The sequence below is a fragment of the Stenella coeruleoalba genome (assembly GCF_951394435.1).
Source record: "Stenella coeruleoalba genome assembly, chromosome: X".
NCBI classification, from domain to species: domain Eukaryota; kingdom Metazoa; phylum Chordata; class Mammalia; order Artiodactyla; family Delphinidae; genus Stenella; species Stenella coeruleoalba.
Window position 1 is genome coordinate 98,383,813 of NC_137152.1, and position 12,791 is coordinate 98,396,603.

Below are 12,791 nucleotides of genomic sequence, written 5' to 3' on the forward strand. Positions count from 1 at the left end.
GTAGGTGCCTGTGTATTCCTGTGTGCATGATCACATAATTGGTATTTTTCTGTACAAAGTGTCTTGCAACTTGTGTTTTCTTCACTCAACAAAGTGTCTTGGGAGAGTATTTGTTGCTGCATGTGTAGCTAGCTCATCCATTTTACTAGCTTTGTATTGTCCTATAATATGAACACTCCATAGTTAATTTAGCTATTCTCCTTTTCATGGGTTTTTAGGTTGTTTCCAAATTGTCAGTAGTAGAAACAGGGCTACAATCAACAATTTTGTATATGGCTTTGTGTGTACAGGTGCAAGTATTTTCTGTAGCGGTAATGGAGATGATTGAATTTATTTTATCTTTGGGTACAAGCAATCTTAATAACTATGTGTTATCAAATTGCCCTCCAAAGCTCTTTGTGGCATTTTCTTCACATCTTATGCAAATATTATTAACAAAATAAGACTTTTAAAAATTGAAGTGTAGTTGATTTACAATATTGTGTTAGTTTTAGGTATACAGCATATTGATTCAGTATTTTTGCAGGTTATAATCCATTATGGGTTATTACAATATAATGGCTATAATTCCCTGGGCTATACAGTAAATTCTGCTTGCTTATCTATTTTATTTATAGTAGTTTGTATCTGTTAATCCCATATCCCTAATTTGTCCCTTCTCCCACCCTCTCCCCTTTGGTAACTACAAGTTTATTTTCAGTGTTTGTGAGTCTAGTTGTTTTGCATATACATTCATTTGTATTATTATTCAGATCCCACATATAAGTGATATCATATAGCATTTGTATTCCTCTGTCTGACTTATTTCACTAAGCATAATATTCTCTGGGTCCATCCATGTTGCTGCAAATGGAGTATTTCATTTTTTTATTGCTGAGTGATATTCCATTGTATATATATTCCACATCTTCTTAATCCAGTTGTCTGTTTATGGGCACTTGGGTTGCTTCCATGTCTTTGCTATTGTAAATAATGCTGCTGTGAACATTGCGGTGCGTGTATCTTTTTTTTTAACATCTTTATTGGAGTATAATTGCTTTACAATGGTGTGTTAGTTTCTGCTTTATAACAAAGTGAATCAGTTATACATATACATATGTCCCCATATCTCTTCCCTCTTGCGTCTCCCTCCCTCCCAGGTATGCTTCTGGAAAAAATGAAAACACTAATTTGAAAAGATACATGCATGGGGTGCATGTATCTTTTCAAATTAGTGTTTTCATTTTTTCCAGAAGCATACCTGGGAGTGGAATTGCTGGATCATATGGTAGTTCTATTTTTGTTTTTTTGAGGAATCTCCATATTGTTTCTCATAGTGGCTGAACCAATTTACATTCCCACCAACAGTGTACAAGGGTTCCCTTTTCTCCTTATCCTCGCCAACATTTGTTATTTGTAGACTTTTTGATGATAACCATTCTGATAGGTGTGAGGTGATATCTCATTTTGGTTTTGATTTGCATTTCTCTAATAATTGGCAATGTTGAGCATCTTTTCATGTGCCTGTTAGCTATCTGTATGTCTTCTTTGTTCCAAAGTCTATTGAGGTTTTCTGTCACAAGTAACACCTAGATTAGCAAAGTAGGTGAGTACTATAGTCTAAGCAGGTTGCCACAAAATTAACCATTACAAGTAGTTAAGTGGAAGAAATGGAATTGTGAACCCTTTCATGATTGGCTATAAAGCCTCCACATATAACCACTGGGATCCTGTCTTATTTTCCTGTATCTGAGTTTTTAGAATAAATAAATACAATTAATTAATTAATTAATTTTACTGGATGAATCAGTAAAATCAGCTACCTCAATAACTGAATTTCTTGACTTTATGAACCCCAGTCTTTCTGGGACTCAGCATATTTGCTTTAGGCTGTACGCTGTTCCAACTGACTGCCTGTTTGGCCTAACGATTAACTGAATATCCAGAATTGTGGGATTACTTTCCACTGCCCTACCTATCCTTTCTCATACCTGGTTTTGGATCTCCCCATGCCTGTCTATCAAAAGTAATATAACTGACAGTGTTTCCTGGATCAGATGCCTGGCTTTTTTGGCCCTAAATTCCAGGACCCAGGCTTTCTCAGAATCTCCTGTCCTCTTCTAACCTAAACCACAGTTCAGGACGTTAAGGGTATCGTGGTATAAATCAGTGATCATGGTCCAGGATTAGTATTAACAAGCAAGAGACTGGGCTGAATCTGTACCGACCTCAGGGCTTTTCCTAGAATTTGGCTTGTTACTACTGATGTTTTTAATAAACCTCTGACACAAGTTTATCCTGTGATAATAATCTTTCTACTAAAATGTGAACACCGTGGGGAAAAACAGTTTAATTGAAAGGACTGTTAGTTGGATTCCAATTAATTGAGATTTTATGGTATTTGTTTTTGATAATGTAACAGTTATCCTGGCACTATCTTATTTAATATCTGCTAAAAACTTCATTGAGAAGTGAATTAAAATAAATGACAAGGAAGTCCATTGCCAGTCATTGACTCTTATGAAAGAGTGAGAATGTAAACAAGCATGGTGGCAAATCACAGCTCCTACTTACCCGAATAGAGTGTAATTTATTTCAAGTAGTGTCACTTTCTCTACAGTATTTGGACATCAGAAAGTATCCTGTGCTGAGTTGTAAGAAATCAGTGCTTGCTTTAGCTCTCTAAACTGATTGTTTCCTGTGAAGTGAGGTGAAACCACTAGATTTGTATATACTCATATTTAACAGTTGTAAAGAAATTTATTCTTAAAAGGGACAGAGGAAAATAAATCCTTTCCACAGGGCCAGTTTGGAGTACTTATTTGTGAAAAGGGCTGGTTTGTGATAACCTCATGTAAGTTGTTCCTAGCATTCTCATTACTGTTCTCAAGGGAGGATTTCCTAGATGCATTCCTGGAATAAGCCTGGCCCACAGGATCATTCCCTAGCTCTGAATTATTTCAGCACTTACATTGCTTTGAAATATTCACGAGTTGTAAGAACTTGATTATAATTCAGTCATTTAACAAGTATGCCTACTGTGTGCCTATGGAGCACCTACTATGTGCCATACACTGTTCTAGGCAATTGAGGATAAACGTATGAATGTAATCGTAGAGTCTTTAATACCTGCTCCAGCTGGCCCCACACAGGGTCAAACCTACCTTGGTCTTCTTAACTAATGTTGTTGCTTCAGCTTCAGTATCCCTGACTTACTGAGCTCTGGATTTCTTTCTCCTTGGTTCCTGAAGACCAGCCTGATCCTGGGGTATAGTGGAGTCAGAGTGGATTCCAGACCTGATTCTGTCAGTTTTCCTAAAGAGTATGCATTATTTCCTTTCATCTCCTTCCCTGCAGTTCACACAGACCTTCACAGAATCCTATATGTAAGAGATTGGAGGATGGTAAAATCCTGGGCCTTGTAAGCAGCAAAATGTTGGCTGTGTCACTTTACTGGGTGTATGACCTTGGCCAAGTTAATCTTTCTGAACATTAATTTCCTCAACAGTAAAATGAGAATAACATCAGTCACATAGAAGGGAGCTGGGAGGAAGTTTAATAATATTATTTTGCAAGTAAGATGCCTAACATATAGTGCTAAAGAAATGGTATCTTGTTGTTATTATGTTATTGCACGTACCCCAGAAGACAATAATGATTTTAAGGCTTGATGTATTCAAACAGCACAGGGTACTAAACAAGCTAATCAGTACAGCCAGACTCTCCTCTGCTTCTTTCTCCTCTTTATCCCGAATTTCTGGATTTTCTAGGCCTTACATCTCTTTATCTTAGTGACGAGGCATCTGGGCTTAGCTTTGGTTTCTTTATCCTGCTGTGGCCTATATTAATGCAAAATGCTGAAAGTGCTGAATTATTCAAATAAGTTAAATAGCATCCTAACAGAAGCTTAGTGGCCAGGAACTCTTTGGGGATATGTGGTCCTTGGAATATGAGGGATTTTAGTGAGATGTAGGAGAGAGACGTGGGGATAAACGTAGCTTGTCAGATTCAAGTTTTTTAGAGGCCTTTAGGTAGTCCCTGTTTAGGTAAAAAATTAGTTTGCTTAATTAGGTAATTCTAGTTGAGCCCACATTTCTATCAGTCATGTTTTACAGTCATGGGATAGAGGGAAAAGAGAACAGTAAAAGAAATTAAGAGGATTGAAGTCTCATTCTTTTTTTAAAAAATATTTATTTATTTAATTTATTTGGTTGCGCCGGGTCTTAGTTGCGGCTTGCGAGCCCCTTAGTTGCAGCTCGCCTGGCTCCTTAGTTGCATCATGCATGTGGGATCTAGTTCCCTGACCAGGGATCAAACCCAGGCCCCCTGCATTGGGAGCACGGAGTCTTAACCACTGCGCCACCAGGGAAGTCCCGAAGTCTCATTCTTTATTTGTCACTGAGTATGGTATATGATCTTAGGTTGGACATTGAGGAATAATCGAGGAATATTTGGGTTAAAGAAGAAGATTTAGTTCAGACACAATCGCTGTCCTCCAACATGTAACTTCTACTAAGTGGCCTCAAGATGTAAGAGCTAAGACCAATGGATAGAAGCTATAGTAAATATAGACTTTGACTTAATATGAGAAAGAAGTATTGAAAAAGGAAATAAATGTCCTTAATGAGCTTCCCATAACTGGGAGTTTTCAAGTACTTGGAGTTGCAACATCTAATGGAGAGTTAGGTAACAAGACCCTTAAGGATCTTTTCAATCCCGAGATTACATTTTTTGAGTCACTTTATTTCTGTGGACCTTAGTTATTCCATCTAAAATGAGAAGCATGAATTATATGATTGTGTGGTTGCTTTCCACCTTTAACAGTCTACAGTTTGTCTAATGAGCAACATGTGGAGGAAGTTCGAACTAGATTTCTTTTTTATTGCTCTTACCTGAGGTTTGCTTTTGTGGGTCATGAGACAAGTCAGTAGACAAATACGGTAGAAGAGGCCCAGTAGTCTCAGTCTGGCGGCTTCGTGTGTCTAACCAATGCTTTAGCACTGTAAGTCTCTTATAAAAATTATTTTAGTTTCTCTTTTTTCTGTGGTAATTCATGAATTTTGCCAATTATGGGGGGAAACTGTTTTATTTCTACTCTGGCGATTTGTACATACCAGCACTATAAAGAAATTCAAAGCAATGTATTACTTCAATTTCCTGTATTTTCCCTTGGAGGAAGTTATTATTAGTCAGGTCTGCTCATTATAGCAAAGTATTTAGCTGTATGGGAATTTTATCAAAGGGGAGAATAAGCTGTGACATTCACAATCTATAAGACTTGCACATGAACAACGGCCTCTTTGTAGTGACCAGGCATGTAGAAGGAAATGTTTCAGATAAAGAAAGGAGGGAGTTTTCTGATAACTAGCACTAGTTCTATTGTTCGTCTTCAGGGATTGCATTACAGATGAAGACAGGCTGCTAAATTTGAGGGGTCCAGTACCAAATGAAAATGTGAGGCCTCTTGTTCAAAATGCAAGGACTACGTACCATTAAAAAGTACTAAAATATAGTTTTTCCCTTGCATTCTTCCTTGATGTCTGTCTCTCTCCATCTTTCTCTTTATATCTCTCTCTCTTCCGTTATGGTATTTTTATTTATTATATAAATATAATATATTTTATTATATAAATCTTATTCAAGCAGTGTTTCCAACTTCACAGAAGTTTCGGGGATAAGGTTGGCATTATGATTTTAAGCTGGAACTGGTAGTTCAGAGGAAAGCTCACAGTATGTTGTGCACACATTGTAGAACATCAACTACACCTAACAGAGCTAACAAGTACACGTGTTCTCTGACCCCTCCATTTTAGCAGGGTAGGTATGGGCGGATAAACAGAAGAGGGGGATGAGGTATTTTTGTTTACTCAGCAGTGTAACCAGGGGCCATTAGAGAACATAGAGAAATTCAACAGTGTTCAGCTCTTGATACTTAGAATATGATTCTTTTCTTAAATTCCGTTGTACTTTCCAGAAGCACCTTTCTTCCCTAGAATTTTTACTACTAATTCTAGATATTCTGGCAATGATGGCAAAACATGACACCTGTAGCTAGAACTAGGAAATTTTCCACCTTGACTAATTAATAGCACTTTACTTTTTAGATTTCTTTTTCTTGGTATTGTACAGTGCTAGAGCCTGGCTTCCTTCTGCCATCACAGATTGACCCAGGAGATAGACCAGTTGGCAGGAGAAAGCATACATTTGGTTATCTCATCTGCCATTTGATCGTTAGGCAGGTCAAGAGAAGATGAGTCTTTTCCACTGACTAATGCACACTAGTTGCACCCTCCCCTTTGTCTATAATGCCTTCTCTCGCTGTGTACTTGGTGAACCAACACTCAAGGTCATCTCATGTGTAAAGCTTTCTCTGACCCTTTCAGCCAAATAAATCACTCTCTTTTATTCCTTAGTATTTTTTTAAAACCTAAATCTCTTATAGAATTCATCATGTTGTATTAGGGTTATGCAAGTCAGATCTCAGCCTTGAGTTGTGTTTACCAAAGCATTCAGAAAAGTTTTGGCCCACCAGAGATCTATTTGTGTGTAGGATTAAGAACTTCTGGGGAACAGCTTATCATAGGGGTAAAAACAATGAAGTTAATAAAGTGACTTCCTCGACCCTAGGAACTTAAGGGCTGTTTTCTGGGGATAGTAGGTTATTACTCAGACCTTCTTTTTATTGCATGCCTGGAATAAGTGTGACTAGAATTTTGAAGAGCTGTTTCTTTTCTTTTTTTCAGTAAACACGTGAGCTCCTGAGAGTTTAAAATATCAACAGTATTGGTGGCAATAGTGTCTTTAATGTATCTTTGCCATGGAACTTAGGTGTTCATGGTACAGACATTGGTGCCATATCCTTTGCACAGAGTTGAGTGCAGCTGACTGTGGTATCTTTGGTGGGCATCAATCACGTGACTGCCACTTTTGTCTTTGGCAGCAATCAGGCATTGCCTTTGCTAGCTGAGCAGGACAGGAGAAAAATGTCAGATGCCACATGGTGGTTGAGAAAAGCAGATCTCAGAGGCATTTGAGATACCCGCTAAGGCTTCAGAACTCTTTGAGGGGAATTTTGGGGAAAGGAGGGGTCAGTCTGGAGTTCTACAAAGTAAATGAGATAGAGTCAAAGAAATGTGTAAGGTGGTAAAGGTGAGTTTTGGCTGTTTTTTCCTCCCATATATCTCCCTTACTGGGCTGGGAGTTGTTTATGATAGGGACCATGTGGATAGATTGTATTATTTGCTTACAGTGCTTCCTTTCATCTTTACCCTCATTGTGGCTTACTGTGGGCACAATATATTTTCCTATCCCATTGATTTTGTACTTGGTCATATGATTTTGACCAATGGAATATGAGTGTATATAACAGCCTGCCAACCCACCCCTCTTGAGCTTCTGACTTATGCCATGAGAAGAACATGACCCAAGTATCCATTCTTCCTTCAGCCTAGGTCCAGGGATGAAGACTGGAGCAGACCTGGACCTAACCTGAAGTCTAGAGTCCAGTCTACCTTAGATGAGCCCAGCTGAGATCAGTCAAACCCCAGCTATCCCACAGACCCATGAATGTGCAAAATAAATGTGATAGTCCACTGAGATTTTGAGATTATTTGTGATACAACATTATTGCATCAGAAACCTGACTAATACAGATCATATCTTGGAGTTTGTATATCCATAATACCTAGGTCAGTGCCTAGTAGATAGTTGCTGAATGAGTGAAGGAAAGACTTTATGAAGTTTGGACTGATTATATTGCCTCACTTATTACCTCAATGGTATTTCAGTTGTTAGAGCAGGGTACTTGGGGGAGTCAAATCCTGCATTTATGGACTAGTTTTCTTCACTTCAAAATCTAAGGCAGATGTCTCAATAATACATAAGCCTTTCAACGGATATCAGTCTAGCTGGAGGGGGGAAAAATGAGATAATACACAGCCACATTACTACCAGAAAAGCACTACACACGTCTTGCTGCTGGTGGATCAAAAGGACTATCTCTACATATGAAGGTCAGCTCTGAATGAAACAAATAATCCTTGCTAGTTTATCCTTTTTAGTGTGTGGTTTTAGATTAGCTCTTAGGAACACCAAGGGTTTGGAATTTGGATATCTGAAGGGTTCCAAAGGAAATGGAAGTGGTATGGTTTGGGGTTAGTAACAAGCAAAGAGAGGTAGCAGAAGTGAAGAGGAGCCTTAAAAGGAGTGGAAACCTTGAAGAAAGAATTGTCAGGATGGAGGGGGAAGGAATTACACATGAGAATATGGGTGCCCTTTGGGGATGCTGTAAGCAGGGTGGTCTGGGGGTGGAAAGAGAGATGGGGTTTTGCAATAAGAGAGAGTGATACAGGCAAGCAGATGGACTTGTTGCTGAGACAAGGGAGGTCCTGGATAAAGATGGGGGATCAAACTAGCATGGGTATCTTGGGTTAGCTGCCAATAATTAATTTGGGGCATTTTTTGAGATTCTGTAACCCAAAGAACTATTTATTTTTAGTGAAAAATACTGCATATTCTGATTTTCAAAAAATTGAGTAATAGTCCTTGAAAACAAACAAACAAAAAAAACACTTTTAGAATCTGTTTTTCATTGCTGTTCTAATCCTAGTGGAAGAAGCGCTGCTTTCCACAGTTTAAGGAGGATTTGGAACTCAGACAACTATTGATTGATTTTCTCTGGGATAGAGGTTGGAATTAGGTCTGATTAGCCTTTTGATCACTCTAAAAATATGTACAGCATTTTATTTTCTTTTTGTGTCTTTGAGACTAAGGAACAAGGAAAGAAAAATTATGCCCTGAGTAATGGAAGCTATTACCAATCAGATTGCTTGGTGGTGGGGAGGAGGAGGGGCTCAAAAGCAGGTTCTTTCAAAACTATTTTTTTCCTTTTTTCTTACAGGGTTTGGAAAATGGTTATTTTTGTAAGAAAAATAATTTTATTGGACTTAGTGATTGATCACAAGCAAAGTGCTTATTAATGAGATTTTGATTCTTTGGCATTTCTAGTCAATAATACTTGAAACATAAGAAAGGAGTCAGATTTTAGTTATCTTGGGCTTAGTTATTTCTTGAAAAGGCAATTAGTGACGCTTTGTTGTGAATGCATTTTGATCAAAGGGTATGACGTCTTATGGCTCAGTGGTAAATGCCTTCAAGTTGATAGCTACAGTTTGAGTATCCTGGCACAGTAAGTGTTCCAGGATTTTTTGAACATTGTTTAAGAGGTAGGCAAATACCCAAGACTTTTTCCCAGTCAGTTCTGTTGTTTCAGTTTGAAAGGGACATCAGGTGGCTTTGGTGAACAATTTCATGGGTACTCTTATTTAACAACTTTGTATAGGTGTCACAAACCAGGGTTGGTTGATTTCTTTCGTTTTCTTTCCTCCTTTCTTTTCCCCCTCCTTCTTCCCTTCCTTTTCTGTCTTTCTTTTTAATTCTGGAGGTTGTGTATACATACATTTGAATCTTCACTTTAGTTGTTCCCAAACTTCTTACCAGCTAGTTCTCTAAACCTTACCCCTTCACCTGCTTTCTGATTATTTTAATCTCAATTTTGATTCTGAAGAGAATTCATTTTTAAAGATAAGCCTGTTTTTAATGAAATGTATATGTTCATATCTATCTTACGAAAGAGAATAAAGACATCGGATACAATTGTAGGTGTTCGCCATCTTTAAATAGACCCAACATGTGAAGAGGCAGGTTTATAAAATTAATAAGTATTTGCTATGCAAAAAATGATCACTTTAGAAAATAATTCATAGCAGCATTCACAGAGTCAAAGAGTCAAAAGAATCACTAAGTTTGAAAAGACCTTAAAAGTTACTACTGAAGCCGAATCCAGCCTCGGTACCCCGACACCGAATTAAATCTTGGAAACAGAGTCTTGTGTGAAGTAGAAAAGGATAGCTTTATTGCTTTGCCAGGCAAAGGGGGTCACTGCAGGCTAATGCCCTCAAAACTGTGTGTCCCCCTTGGAGAGAGGGTAGTGAGAAGTTTTATAATAATGGTTCAAAGAAGGTGTGATCAGTTTTTGGACATTCTTCTGATTGGTTGGTGGTGAGGTAAGTGGGAGTCAGCATCATCAACCTTCTGATTCCAGCCCATCTGGGGTCTACCGCTTAACTTCTCCCACCTGGTGGAGGTTTAAGTATCTGCAAAACAGCTCAAAGATATTGCTGTGTGTATCCCTTGATGAGGAACCAGGACCTTGCCCCAAGGCTGCACTATTGTTTCTCTTGACTGTTTGTTTCTCCCTTGTCTCATATCCCCTCCCTTCCCTAATTAACAACTACTTGAACCTGCCCTTTGGAACTCAGGGAAGGTCATGGAGGCTGAATAAAGCCTGTTTCCTGTAATCAAAGAAATGGGGAACACAGAAAGGTTTTTGTGCCCAGGAACCACACAGGGCCCTGCTCGGTATCACTACTGTAAATCCAATGACTGAATTGCATTACTAAATTCATGATAAGTATTATTTGCCTATCCTTGGATGTCTCTAGTAACAGGGAACTCACCATCACCAGAGGCAGTCCCCCCCACATTTTTTTTGTTTACTATCATGCCATATTATTATTTTAAATGACCAGACACATTTTTCATATCTGTTCTCTTACAACTTTTATATATTGCTTCCAATTTTATTTACTGCTTTTGCTTGGCCCTCATAATAAAAGGAGGTTAGTTAGCTGAAGAAGGTGTCATTTTCAAAAATTTGCAGGTAAGAAATGTGGAATGTGGAGAAGATATATGATTTGCCCAAAATCTGGTAAGAAGTTAATGAATTCCTGATCCCCAGCCTCTTTTCACTTTTTGAGATCTGAGTAACAAAATTACACTTACATCCAACTGTTAGGGAAACATCTTGCAATGTGATATATGATAGTGTATGAATGCAGCCTAGAGAATATGCATCTGAGGTCTGAATGCAAAAAAATGAGAAAACAACCCACAAACTTCTAGAATCTTCCTTTATTTCCTCCAATATGTTTTCAAACTGTATTTGTAGTTACTGTTGCTTCAGCATAATTCTTTATATCTCTGTAGAGGAGTATTGTTAGTCTTCTGTGAGAAGACATAAAGAAGAGAAAGATGCCCAAATATCTGGTGGATTTTTGGGTACTATTGATTTGGCATATTGATGGTCCATTATCTGAGAATAAAAAGGGCATCATTCTCTTACTCCTTGCCCACTCCCTGCCCAAGAGCCCTGAGACACTTTGTTCTTTTATTTCTAAATTGTAGGTGGATAGTTAGCTGAGAGTGTTCTCTCTGGCTTTTAATTTTGGAAAGACGCCCAAAGTGAATTGAAAGAAAAAGGAATTCTAGCTAAGGAGCACTGGGCAGATGCCTCATGTTTGCGTCCCTGACGACATAAGCTTTGACCTTTGGGTCTGTGTCATTGTTAAGGTAGTCACACTCACTGGTTTTTGGTGTATAATAGTAATAATGGTGCTAGCTTTGGGGGAAGTGTAAGTTTAGACCCGCTATGATTTTTCATATTTTGTGGGACAACTGTACTTGAATTCTTCTTCATTATCCAATGATTTCTTTGTATTTCAATGACAGCCAAAATGAGCTGTTTGGTTAACTTGTGTGTATGTTTATTTTTGCATGTGAAAAGGACTCCATGTAGCTTTATTAAACTGCTTTCAGGAACAAGCAGTTTAATAATCATATGTTGGAATTGTATGCTTGTTTTAACTGTTAGAACTATTTTTCTGTTTTACTGAATTTTTAGTTCCACTGTCATCTGAATAAAATTTAAATGCTTCTTTATTCAGTTATGTATGTCCTTGAATGGATTTTAAGAGCAAATGTGCTCATTATGTGAAGAAACGTAGGGAAATACAATATAACGAGAAAATTTCTGGCTGATCAGATTGATCCTTAGTCATAATTGAAAATGTGTTTTCTTTACTTTCTTCGTGTGTGCATATATGCAAGGCGGTTTATATTGTGGGGCAATGCATTTTGCAGTGGGGTGAGTAGTCCACAAAGAGGAAGGCCTGTCTTATTGGCTTCTCAATGGCACTGGCCCTGTTGCTGCTAGGCATGTTTTAAGAACTGCTCCTCAGACAGGAAGAGAGTCAAAACTATCTCCTACGTCACACACCAAACCTTTGCTTAGGCTTGCCACCCTGTTAACTTGAACCTCAGTGTTCCAGAAGTTTTCTTATTTGCTTATATTTCCTAGGTTCAAATAGACAGTATTTTCTCTTCGAATTAGACCTTGAGGATGTTCATTTAGTTTTTACAAACCTATTTGGCTTCATAGGCCAACAAGTCCAACTGCCAAGCCTTTGAGTCTAGCAGCTTTGCAGCTGACAGGAATGCTGGGGATATGGGTTTTCTTCATATTTATGACAATTGGGAATATATATATATATATATATATATACTGAAATATACAGTATTTCAGTATATATATTGAATATATACTGAAATAATAGCATTTCTTCTTTATATCCCTGGAAAACAGAAAGTTAAAATCTGTAGGTTTTTGTTTTAGATTTCGGCCAGAAGTTGAGCAGAGGAGAGAAGGGAGAAGAGAGTCATTTTATAAAAATGTACACTGGTACTTGTAGGTGTTAAGATTCTTAATATCCTTGTTAGAGAGTAAAATGGCCTCCCAAGGTATAGATCCTTTCAGCCCTTAGTCTTTTAGCAATAGCTATATTTAAATTATACTTCCATGTGGCAAGCATTTAATTTTTGCAGCAGCATTTGTTCCTTTTACTATTCCACACATCATGTTTTTTTTCCAAGTCAAATCTCACCCTTTGCCATGAATCATTTATCTGGGGGTAAAG

General features: G+C 37.9%; 1 protein-coding gene across 8 annotated transcripts in view; it reads left to right on the forward strand.

Annotated features, from left to right (window-relative positions):
* LOC307180253 (uncharacterized protein) overlaps nucleotides 1-12,791 on the forward strand; it is a 1,346,125-nt gene that overhangs the window by 520,546 nt on the left and 812,788 nt on the right. The gene's annotated exons all lie outside the window — the stretch shown is intronic.